The 13,142-nt window shown below is 35.0% G+C and overlaps 1 protein-coding gene across 4 annotated transcripts in view; it reads left to right on the forward strand.

Moving 5' to 3' along the window:
- Nucleotides 1-2,693: 2,693 nt before the first annotated feature.
- The window catches only part of LOC129719195 (uncharacterized), a 218,412-nt gene continuing 207,963 nt past the window's right edge, over nt 2,694-13,142 (forward strand). For all 4 annotated transcript variants that reach the window (XM_055670699.1, XM_055670702.1, XM_055670703.1 and 1 more), the window contains exon 1: nt 2,694-3,326. The gene's annotated coding sequence lies outside the window, so the exon portion shown is untranslated. The remainder of the gene's footprint in view (nt 3,327-13,142) is intronic.

Here is a 13,142-nt window from a genome sequence, read left to right on the forward strand (position 1 = left end):
CACTAAAAACAATGCACTTAACTCTAGTGCGGTGCTCATTCGTGAGCTTTATTTATAAGTAGCTAGGTATATTTATTTAATAATTAAAACTCTAATGCCTAGCATTAAAATGTAAATCATGTACGTAGAAAAGGAAAAAGTAGTAACACTTATAGTACATTAAAAACATCAGAGTTGAAAAGTTGATAAAATTGAATCTCTCACAATGTTCAAAAAACAAATGTATAATGAAAATACCGTAAGAAAAATAAAGAATATTGAATCCAAGAAAAAATTTCACCCCATCAATTTCATTATTAAACCGTACCGGATACATACGGACGCTCGGTGTTAGCAGCAAAAAGGAGGAAAAACAAAATAGTACCGGTCATCTCGTGCCGGTTCCACCTGTTATGCTGGTGGCTGTTAGTAATAAATAGCTACTGCAAAATACTAAAATGGCTGGAATTGTGGACGGACTACCAGTAAACGAGAATAATCGGCAACTGGTACCTTTTGGTGCCTCGCAGTTTTATAATAGAAGCGGTTAGTTGAATTTTCTGTTTTACAAAATGCTGCTGCTAGCGGAAAAAAAACATGCAAAAATGCATGTTTGTGTTGATGTTAATTTCACGACAGCGCTAGGTGTTAGCAGCTGAAAGGAGGAAAGACAAAATAGTACCGGTCATCTCGTGCCGGTTTCACCCGTTATGCTGGTGGCTGTTAGTAATAAATGGCTACTGCAAAATACTAAAATGGCTGGAATTCTGGACGGACTAACCAGTAAACGAGAATAATCGGCAACTGGTACCTTTTGGTGCCTCGAAATTTTGTTACAGAAGTTTTGTAAAAGAAGCGTTGCAATTCCCTCTACAATTCCCTCTTCAATGGAATATAAGAATACGGTAGTCAACGTCATGCGGTCGTGTCTTGAATACCACCCTCCTACTTTTTTGATTGTCACATTACATGATACAGTCAAAGAGTAACTCTAGCTTGTAGGAATATTGAAATCTTCAACATTCACAGAGTAAACTTAGTAAACTTCAAACTTGTTTCTCTCGAAATAACCAAAATGTCACTTGGTCCAGTCTGACTTAACACCGACCATTTGTGCTTGTGAATCACAAGGGATATAACTCTCACTCGTTTTGTTTACGTGGTCCCGTGGCTTTGTGGTTAGCGATGTCGGTCGGCTAGCTCTCCCACACGGTTGTGATATCGGGTTCGATTCCTGATCGAGTCGAGGATCTTTTCGAGCTGGAAATTTTCTCGACTCAGCACTGGGGTACGGTGTATCGTTGTACTTATCCTACACACACAAAATGTGCCAAAAACAATACCTATAACGAATTCTCTCAACTAATCTAGTTGATCGAGACCGCTATTAGCCCCAAGGCTAAGCGGGCGATATTGTTTTTATTGTTCGATTTGTTTACGTTTAGACGCACGACCTTATCACAAAGTACTCCAGAATTAATATTTCAAAAGTATTTCGCCTCTGCCTCTAGCAGCGTTATGTAATTCATGGATGCCGCCTAACCCATCAATCTGTACACTTATAGTTGACTGAAAAGTATGTGTTAAATAAATAGTAAAATCACCTTCCGACAGCGGAGTGTTAATCCATACTTAAACTTTGCTTATTTGTCTGGTGCGCAATCAGAAATTTTGTAAAATTCAGATTCATCTGACATGACGGCAATTTTAATTGCATTACAATAGATTAAAAGTATCAAGTTAGACTAGAAAAACCTTAGTGTGGAAACATTACGTAATTTACGAGGATTGGTCGCTGTATTAGGTACGTTTTGTTGTGATGTATCAATAAGTTGATGCGTATCGCTTTTTTGAAATCCGAACTATTATTTCTTTTGTTCATCAATACACTTGCATTTTTTTATTGTAAAAATATGGCCATATGTTATTGAACCATTGGCAACAAATGATTGCTATAAAACAATTACTAACATAGATTTAAACCCAATGTTGTTGCTATGTTTAATGAAATTTAATACACTATTATTAAAAAAAGGCTGCAATGTAGCAATCTTAAGCTTGAACTGATATATATGATGCAGAACGTGATGTAACGATTCGATCAAAAAGTAAGATATCACTCTTGTTTAAATTTTCTTTTTTTCTTAAAATTGTATTACATACATACCTATATCCAGTCTGTCTAGTAGTGAATTACTTTATTGATGCAGACATATTGAGTGCATAATATGAAACATAAACGAAAATGTGTTTTCAACATTTCGAAACGAGAAAATTTCACGACAATTTTGTGTAGTAGCCTTTTGTAAACAATATTAAAATTTTAATAATACCAATATCAGTTTTTAAAGCACCAAAGTTATGCAACTTGACGGTATTTAGTCAGCGGTTTTGTTCTTCCTCTAATTCTTCCTCGATTCTTCTTTCCGCGAACCACTCATATAATATTGTGTGGTATGCGCTTTTCGAGTTGTTACTGTGGTGTATAGTGATATTTTACACGTTGACTTTTCTCATCCATTTACTACACACAGCTTAGCATGCCGCTCAATTCGCTATGAAAACAGGATTGAATGGTTCTTTGTACAATCGCTTATGGGTGTTTGAAGGTGTTTGTATGTGTAATAAGAAATTGACAGAGTCAGCAGAGACAGTGAAAGAGAGTAATCGAGGATGGAATTCTTCGCCACATTCAGTTCAGTCGTTTACCGACAACTGACCTGCGAGCGTGTGCGAGTTGTTTGATTCGAATTTTTGCATAGCAGGCGTGGGCAGTGGATTGTTCAGTAGATATACTACTGTTGAACCGTAATAACTCTGAAAAAGTAAAGTGAACTATATTGGATAATATAAGGTACCTTTGTTAAAAGGTAATAAGCATAGTCTACTACCAAAAATTGCTGATTTTATCATCAGATTCACAAATTGAGTAGAGTGAAGATAAATGATAGTTATACTAGTACCAGTTTGTGACAGTGTGCGGAACTATGAATTACAGTGAATAGTAACGAGGAATATAATGCGAAATCTAGTACGTTTCGTTAAGAATACTTAGTAGTATCTATGCAGTAGTGTGAGTGAAACCGGGAATAAAAAATTAGAAGTACGAAATTCACGATCGTGTTCAGAGGTGTGAGTGCACAGAATTGTTGCATCTTTCAAGCGGGAACGGGAGATAGCAAAGCCGCAATGTTTATTTCAATAGCTTTAGTGTATAATTGTTTTAAGCTTACGGATGTTGATAGAAGCAGCGATAAGGTTTAAAAAATCGATATTTTGTAAAATCAAAAGTTGAATTCTTGTTTGTTGCTGGACAACCGAAGAATTGAGTTTATATGCCTTTATTGGTAAGTACAACAACCTATAGGCATGATGATACAATTTGAATTAAAATTCAATTTAATTCAAGTCTTTGACTTCATAATATTAACATCTTCATAACACAATCGCAACCCAGAAATTCTGGGTCGATTTTTATCTAATCCATGGTTCCCTCAAACGAATAATCTTAGCCAATTTTTTTTTTCTCCTTCTACAGTACTCATACACGTTTTGCCTTTTAATCAGCGTTCGCTTCATCAGTTTTCAATGATACTGATAAGAGTTATGTGATAACACAAGACAAGCTCCAATTGTTGCGATAAAAATATATTTATCAATGAACGTTACTAAAACAGAGTCAAAACAAACCCTACATACGAAATTGTTAAAAATATTCAATTCATAACAAATAGGTACCCTAAATCTTAGTTGGACATATATCTGTTCATCTTCACTTTAATTTTGTTGAAACTTTAAAATTGATGAAAAAGTTGTTTCTAATCAACTACAATAAAATTTCAATCTGCAGGGGATTTTTCTGTCAGCAAACAATAAATAAACAGTTGAAGATTTGTTCTCGCATATTGGTAAGAACTCAATTTTTATTATAAATTCTGTACTATTTATATCAGAGAAACAATAAATAAGGCAGATAAAAAACAAAACCGCGAAGGTTTGAGTTGCGATTTAGCAAAAAAGAACAATATTTGAAGATAAAGCTTAGAAGCTTAATTTTTCATCTTTGTCCGCAAGTTACGTTTGTGATTCTGCGCTTACCGTGGCACTCTTACAATCTTAACTGGTCTGGGTTGGTGCGTTTTCGCTGATCCATGGCGCACGTTTTGCGAAAAGCCAATCAACCTTGCTTTTGACGACCTTCAAATGAATATTATCAACACTTTTGTCTGGAGTACTTCAAACTACCTCCAACAAAGTAAAAAAAATCGCCATATATTCAATGATTCAGAATAATCAGCAAAATTAAACAATAAATTCAAGTCAATATCGATCATTTTATAGTTAGTTGAAAAGAAAATAATTGCTAAAAATCAGACAACTTATAAATACACCATTTTGAAAAGTTACTTATAAGAGGAATATTATGGTAAATAAAGTATAAAAGTTTCTGTGGATTAGTTTAGAAACAGTACAGTTGTTTTACACGCGGGTTGTTTGTCTTAATTACTCAAAAACGGTACAAGTAACTTTTTCCGTTTTAGGCAAAAGGTAATCATATATCCGTTTTCGAAAAAAATCATAATTTTTGGTGTAAATACTGAAAATTTAAAATTTTGAATTGTGTTCTCTAGGTTGACCACTATCACATTCAAACAAGGTTCAAATACTTTAAAACGGTTTTCTTCGTCATATTCGCAACTCTAAAAAGTCTTTTTTTATCCCATACACACTTGGAACGCATCTCCCGTGTAGAAAAAGACTTTACTGTATAACCATTTTTTATTTGGCGTGAATATGCTGTTTAATTCTATCATTATTACTTCCTCAGCAATTTTATCAATTTTGATCGATGTCTCGTTTTACAACTATGAATTAATCGTATAAGGTATCTTGTGGAAAATCCATTTATTGGCGTTTGTTATGGTTAAAGTACCTTTTCAATTTATGGTATTTCAAAACGGTTTGAAAATCCGCGTACGTCAAACATAAAAGCGATTGATCTGCATACTCCCTCACATCAAACTTTCTTGTAAACGTTTAGAGAGCTTTTTTTTAACAGGTTAATCGGCTTAACCAGTCCGAGTATACTAGCAAAAACGATTTGTTTTTTTCTTATTCCGACAGTTTCGGTGACTTTATTTCACCGAAACTGTCGGAATAAGAAAAAAACAAATCGTTTTTGCTAGTATACTCGGACTGATTAAGCCGATAAACCCGTTAAATTAACTGTTTCAGTCGTTATATAAACAAATTCAGAACCATGGCCACCGTTTAGAGAGCATTAGGCAGAAGTCCCACTGCGACAGAAATGATTGTCTTTTGTGGTTATAAATAAACTCTTAAATTGATTATAACTGTTTCTTCCAACAGAGATTCTAAAGAACGATGATTGGTTAGTTAAACTGGCTACAAGACTTAATATTGCTTGTACGTAAGGCTCATTTCAAGATGGCTTGACAAAGTATTTTTTTTAATTCTTTTAGCACCAATATTTAGTGGTTAATTTGTGGTTTCTAAATCCAATTTGTGGTAATTTGTGGTTGAGTAATTTCTGAGAAATTTTCAGAAAACTGAGTCAAGCCATCTCTGAAAATGATTTCGCTTCAAATGAATCGGACAACGATGATATATACATCAATCGGAAGCTCTTAATTTGTGGTTCACGAAAATGTAGTTTTTGTAGGCATAGTTCATATTAAAATAAGTAAAAAACTTTTATTTAAATTTTTGAACATTGTTTACCTCTTGTTGTCTACACCGACCGTACACGGCGTTGGATGAGCATAGTACTGGCACCTGCCGATGTTAGTGCTAGTGGGTTATCTAGAACATATCGACAGTCGTTCATATACACTAAGGTCGTTTTTTACGCGGGGGATGCGTTCCAAATTTGTATGGGTCCGCGTAAAAAACGACTTTTTTGAGTTGCAAATTTAACAAAGAAAACCGTCCTAAAACGTTAAAACCTCGTTTGAATATGATAGTGGCCAATCTAGGGACCAAAATTCAATATTTTAAATTTTGAGTATTTACACCAAAAATTGTGATTTTTTTTTTAAAACTGATATATGATCACTCGTGGCCTAAAACGGAAAACGTGATTGAAATGAGGTCGATATCTTGTACCGTTTTTGAGTAATGGAGGAAAGCAACCCGCGTAAAAAGCGACCTTACTGTATACGACATACAGTTGTCGCTGCCGTTGAAAGCTTTTTTGTTTTATTATTCAGGGGGTAGTTGTAGTAGCATATTCCTGAGACGAGAAAATATCGAATTTTAATTCTAGTCAGGACTCACACCTTTGGGCATTTACCATGCTTTTCAACCGTTCCCTACAGTTCTAAGGCCCATTTCCGATCTCTAGGCATCATTCCGGTTTATAAAATACCCAACAGTCGAATACAGTTGCGTAATTGGTTACCAAAATATTATTATATATATCGAAACAAAAAAATGTTCTTTATTATTATCAAGCTGTAATTTATTCCAAGAGTTGAAACGTATGTGCTAATAGATTTTAACATATAATAGATTTTGTATGAGAAAGACCAGATCACACCCCTAGGTGTATTAATTTAGGTTTTTTTTTCAAACAATCGGTAAACGGCAAAACTACATTTCCGGAAATGATTCGACCGAAGATCGAGGAAATTACGCTCGCATGTCTACGTAAAACTTCACTTATTTTGAGGAAATTTACGTAAAACACACGGAGGCTTGTCAACTACAAATATCTGCTATTTGATCAACATTTGCATTTCGCAGCAAATCTGCACATATAGTATCCCTGCTGTTTACATACTGTTTCACCTAGAAATACTCAGAGGAAGCGATTCGCGGTGAAAAAAATCGCCAAATCGGCAACTGGGTTTCATATGTCAGAGGTGCCAGATCTCTTCTCAAAGCGCAAGGTTGACTAACATTCGACTTGTATAATCGGTGGTGACGGTGAAGGTCCTTAAGAATAGTGAAGTGCTTCGCAAAAACTGTTAAGGTGATATATTTTATGCTTATGTTTAATTTTATACACCTTCACTTATTTTGTTACCTATACACAAGGTTTGTTGAACTCCGGGTAAAAATCACTCATTCATTAGCAATAGAACAAAAAATCGTATAGAGATGAACACGTTCTTTTTTGTACCTGATTGCAATACCTCTCAATGTGGTGTTACCTTTCTTGTTCGTTTGGCTCACCGCATATCTCTCCGAAATCATTTTCAGAGATGGCTTGACTCAGTTTTCTGAAAATTTCTCAGAAATTACTCAACCACAAATTACCACAAATTGGAATTCGAAACCACAATTTAACCACTAAATATTGGTGCTAAAAGAATTGAAAAAATAATACTTTGTCAAGCCATCTTGAAATGAGCGTACGTAAGCTTATATTTGTCCTTGTGTGTATTTAAGTACATCTGAATTAATGAAACTTCACAGATGAATTATGAAAACCAAACAAGTTGTGCTTTGATGAACCTATCAGCATAGATTGTCAGTTTCCGTACGACCCTAGTTAGTACAAAAACTGAAAGACTAACACAATAGTAAATAACTGACAGACTAACACAAATTGATGTGTTTGCGCACAATAATATTCGAAACTACACTTCACAGTCGAAATTTGTACATGCAACGTCCCATGTCTATTTGATGTCTTTGTACTAATATAAAGAGAATATTGCTACCACAATGCTGATAAACTTGAGTTTTACTTCGCGGTTAAGATTCGTTCCCATATAACAAAACTCAAATTTTTGTTTGATGGAAAAGCTTTCCCTGAATTTTATTGCAATATAAATCTTTTCAGATAACTCTGATTTATTTGTGTTAGTAAGACTCAGTAGTAGGTACGGTAAACTTGTAACACTCCCATCATCTTGATACGATCCGACAAATTCAATTTACACAGCATGCTGATGCGCTTTCGAACATCGTGTGTTTACAACTCCAGTAATAGTAACAATAACAACACAATCAAGAACACAACAGTTCAATACAAATGTCATCGTTTGAAATAATGGATGTAGTCGTCAAGCGCTCTGATTTATTTATAGAGTTTTTTATTAACACACTTTTGATTCTTATTCCGTTTTGCATTTTAGCATATGCTTGTTTATACGTTTCTATCTATCTGTTGCTTGATCCTGATTGACTGTACAGTTAGTACTATGCTGAATCGGTGCTTTTCAATGATTCAACCGCTAGCTAGGTTGGGCTTTGTTTTGTGTTTCAGAGATTTGAACTTGCTTGCGTTGAAAAAATTGGATGAAGCATTCACACTCGTTTGTCAGTGCAATGTATAAAAAAATGTTTCAAATGCGATTACAAAGGATGACTTAAAGCTGTTGAAGGATCGAATTTATACAGCACAGTATTGATTATCTATTCGCGTATAATGCATTTATTTACAACAATTGACTCTTATATTTGCTTTGCTGACTCATAAGTAAGTAGGTGTAAATTTGGAATGATTACGCTTTTGACTTATGTATACAAAATAGAAAATTAGAATTTCGTATTGCTCGCTGTGCTCTGCGTATTAATCTTTTAAACCACTTGCGTAACTTCTGGTCCAGACTCGATTTTAGTAGTTATGGCTGTTGGGTAAAACCACGCCAAATGATTTGAAAAATTCAATCAATTATTGAAAGAAACATCGCACACGTGCTTGACTTAGGAAACTAAGTATCTTCTGTGGGAGGAGGTATTTTTCATACTCAAAGGTAATTTTCTAAGAGGGCGTTTGCATTTTTGCATGGGTTTTATTCAAAGTGTTGCAGCTTAGAAACTGTTGGTTGTAAATGATAGTAATTTTAAATACAAAAGGTTATAATAAATTACTTTTTACATGCATCCGTTTTTAAGTTCTCCGAATAAAAGCTCAGAAAATTAGAAAACAAAAATTAAATTTCATGAAAATACAAACAAGAGTTGATTTTTCCGTTGAAACATTGGTATTTTTATTTTGAAACCTTTGGTCCAAAGTTTGGAGATATGTAGTACAATTTTTTAATTTAATCATTTTTGACAATAATCAAATTCCAATGATGCAAGATGATTCTAACGATAATTTAAAATCTAAAACTCTTGGCAACCAAATTTATACAAAACCGTGTCTCCAAAAAACACAATATTCATTATTTGAATGTTTGAGCTATGATTACGATAGTTTTATGGATGTCGTGTTGTCTATATCATTACTTTTTACAGTACATTTATTGTTTTGTTGTTTACGTTGAACATGAAACCAATATTTTCACTTGAATCATTGAATATCAATCCCGCCGAAACAGGATAATTTTTTGTTAACGCATGTATATAATCGAATTTTTATTTGTTTTTGTTTGTTAATTTGGAGGTGAGTTGTAAGTCAACTCGTTTTTATAAGCGATTTTTGCCTTTCTCTTAGAAAGGTATAGGAATCACTTGTAAAACCCAAAGATATAAAAGTGCTCCAAAGGGCCGAATGGCCTACAACACTCGACTCAGTTCGACGAGCTGAGCATTTTCTCTGTGTGTGTGTGTGTGTGTGTGTGTGTGTGTGTGTATGTGCAGAATTTTATTCTCACTTCTTTTCTCAGAGACGGCTGGACCGATTTTCATAAAATTGAATAATGAAAGGTCTAGTTGCCCTATGAGACCCTATTAATTTGTTTTGCAATCGGACTCTTACTTTGCCTGTTATGTTTAAAAATGTGAAATCTAGCTATGTAAGAAACATATTCCGAAGAATACTTAAACTCACTCACCTTGCTCAGAGAAAGCTGAAAAATAAAAAGTTTGCTTCATAACTGTAATAATTACTGTAGTCGGACTGACGCTTCGTAATGTACCGAAATGTGAAAATCACGAAACTTCATTATCTTAGAAACTACGCAACCGATTAAAACGATATTGATATCAAATGAGCGGGCCAGTTTAGGGTTGACTGATGGAATATGATGGAACACGTGGTTTCAAAGATAGGCTGCGCTATACGTTCACATTTCATTTGATTATACTCGATTTTAAGCAACCGTTATGTATTAAATTGTAGAAACAACACAAGTCCATTATCACAAAGATTACATTAGAATGAGAAAGGCTGGGTCTGACCGCTAAGTGGATTGATTTGGGTTTTTTAGTAAAAAAATTTTTTTAGTGTTTTTTTACACACACAGCTCCACAGCAGCACATAGTTTTTTGTGCTAACAGAAATCTAACCTTGGGAGTATCTATTGAGCTACGGAGCTCTGCAGCCGCAAGATTACAGAATCTGCATTGACAAGCTCATGGTTAGGGTGGTCATTGGTTCGAATGTAAGTAGTATCGAGCCATTTGGTTGTCAATGAACTTTAACATGGGTTTTTTGCTAGGCTCCCCACTACATACACTTTCTTCAAGCTGAATCCTACAGTACCTCTGTTGACTTCCTTCTAACAAAAATTAAGTCCTTCTTATAATACAACTGGTCTGAGTAACGTATGATAGTTCTCTTCAGGGAATTGTTGGTAGGATGGAAAGAGGCTCGGTATAGTAGTGTGATAAGCTTGTAACGGAAGGATAAAACTCACACAAAGCACGGATATAAATGATAAGCTTACTTTCACTTTCACTTATACGATTGTAGGCATCTAGCTTCCAAACCGACGCAATTTATCTAGACCTGAATGCAGCCTTTGATCGGGTAGACCACGAAATACTGCTTAACAAATAAGAGCGACAAGGTGTTTCATCGGAATCCGTATGCTGGTTTAAGTCTTACCTGACTAATCGAAGTGTGTGTGTGAAAATAGGTTTGGCGGTTTCGAATCGTTTTTTTTTCTAATTTATCAGGAGTTCCTCAAGGTAGCAACGTGGGCCCGCTACTCTTTTCCTTAATTTTTATAAACGACGCTTCACTATTACTATTGAATGTCGAATGTTTTATGATAATGATACAAAAATATTTAAAATTATAAATTGCCTGCGTGATTGTTTGGAGCTGCAAGAGCATCTGAATACATCTGTTAATTGGTGTGCAACAAACATGTTAACGTTGAGCATGAAAAAATGCAGTCTAATCGCTTTTAATAGAAAGCGTGGCCTATCGAATTTGACTATTCCATATCATCACAGCACCTTCTCCGTGTGCAGTGCAAGAGGGATCTTGGAATACACTTGAATAGCGAGTTGAGCTTCAAAAACCACTATACCAACATTATCGCCATGGCTAACCGACAATTGGGATTCATATTCAAGTTTGCCAATGAATTTCGTGACCCGTTATGTTTTAAAGCACTTTACTATGCCTTATTGCGATCAATCCTGTGCAATCTTATTCTTTGATATGGACCCCTTACCATGCAAACTAGTCCAACAGAATGGAAATGACACAAAAAAAATAAAATCGTACGCTATGCTCTTCATCATCTCCCTTGGCGAGATCCACTGAACCTCGTACAAGGGCCGTTGCCGACTTCTCGGTATTCAACCTTTAGAGCTTCGCCGCCAATTGCACAAGCCGTTTTTGCTGCCAAATTACTGACTGGCCACATAGACTACCCAGCCTCATTAGCACAGTTGAATTGTATGCTCATGAGAGACCTGTTTGTTCAAATAAGTTATGTATTCTTTGAAATAAGAGACTTCAGTTATTTTTAAATCTTGATACTTAATGGTTGGAGTAAAAGTCTGACTGTAATGAAAATAATTCAGAATCTTTGGGACAACTAGACCTTTTATTCGACTCTAAGAACGCCGAAATCGATCCAGCCATCTCAGAGAAAAGTGAGTGAGTTTAAAAAGTCTTTGGAGTATATTACCTTTCATAACTTTCGAACCACATGTCCAATCATTATGAAATTAATTGGTTACGGGTTTTGAAGGTGGCTCGCTCCTTTGATTCAATTTTGGTTCAGATAGGTTGTGGTAATGAAGTTCTGTGATTTTCACATTTTGGTACATAACGGACAAAGGTACAGTCTGATTACAGTGTAATTAAATAGTGTCTTATGGGTTAGCTGGTCTTTTCATTTGACACTAATTTTGTGAAAGTCGATCCAACCATCTCTGAGAAAAGTGAGTGAGTTTAAGCAGTTTTGCCTTTCTCCTAGAACGGTATAGCAATCACTGGAAAAAACAAAGGTATAAAAGTGCTCCAAAGGGTCGAATCTCGTATATCAATCGACTTAGTTCGACGAGCTGAGCATTTTATGTATGTGTGTGTGTATGTGTGTGTAACGCTCTCCCAATCTCACTCGATTTTCTCAGAGATTTTTTTCCTGTAGGAGCCTATGACCACTGCTACCATTAGTTAGATATATTGTGGTATAGATCATTCTCAGAGATTGCTGGACCGATCTTCATGAAATTAATTGCAAATGAAAGGTCTGGTTGCCCCATAAGACCCTATTGAATTTCATTGCAATCGAATTTTTAGTTTAGAGGTTATGTTTAAAAATGTGAAAATCACGAAACATTATCTCAGAAACTACTCAACCGATTTTAACAAAATTGGTTTTAAATGAACGAGCTATTTAAAAAACCCTTAACTTTTGAGTTTCATGAAGATTAAACGTGTGGTTCAGAAGTTATTTAAAGAAACGTGTTCTGGAGAGTGTTTAATCTCACTCATGTTTCTCAGCGATGGCTGAACCGATTTCCACAAAATCAGTTTCATTTGGAAGGTCTAATTACCCTATAAGACCCTATTGATTTTTTTTGCAATAGGACAATTACTTTGCCTGTTATGTTTGAAAATGTGAAATCCAGCTTTGAAAAAAAAAAAACATATTCCGAGACTACTCAAACTCACTCACTTTTCTCAGAGATGGCTGACCCGATTTCCACGAAATTAGTGTCAAATGAAAGGTCTAGCTGCCTCATAACACCCTATTGAATTTCAATGTAATCGGTCTGTTACTTTGTCTGTAATGTATCAAAATATGAAAATCACGAAACTTCATTATCTCAGAAAGGTTAATTGATGAATTTTATAGTGATTAAACACGTGGTTCAAAAATTGTGAAAAGAAACATGTTCCGGTGACTTTTCAAATTCACTCGTTTTCCCAGAAATGGCTGGACTAAATTCAACAATCTTAGTGTCAAATGAAAAGTTTGGCTTTCCTATAGGTCAAGGGCGACTCGTGGCTGTTGAACCTACCTGTTCAACTAGAAACTCTGAAAATCAGAGTTTGG

The sequence above is a fragment of the Wyeomyia smithii genome, chromosome 1, assembly GCF_029784165.1.
Source record: "Wyeomyia smithii strain HCP4-BCI-WySm-NY-G18 chromosome 1, ASM2978416v1, whole genome shotgun sequence".
In the NCBI taxonomy this organism is placed as follows: domain Eukaryota; kingdom Metazoa; phylum Arthropoda; class Insecta; order Diptera; family Culicidae; genus Wyeomyia; species Wyeomyia smithii.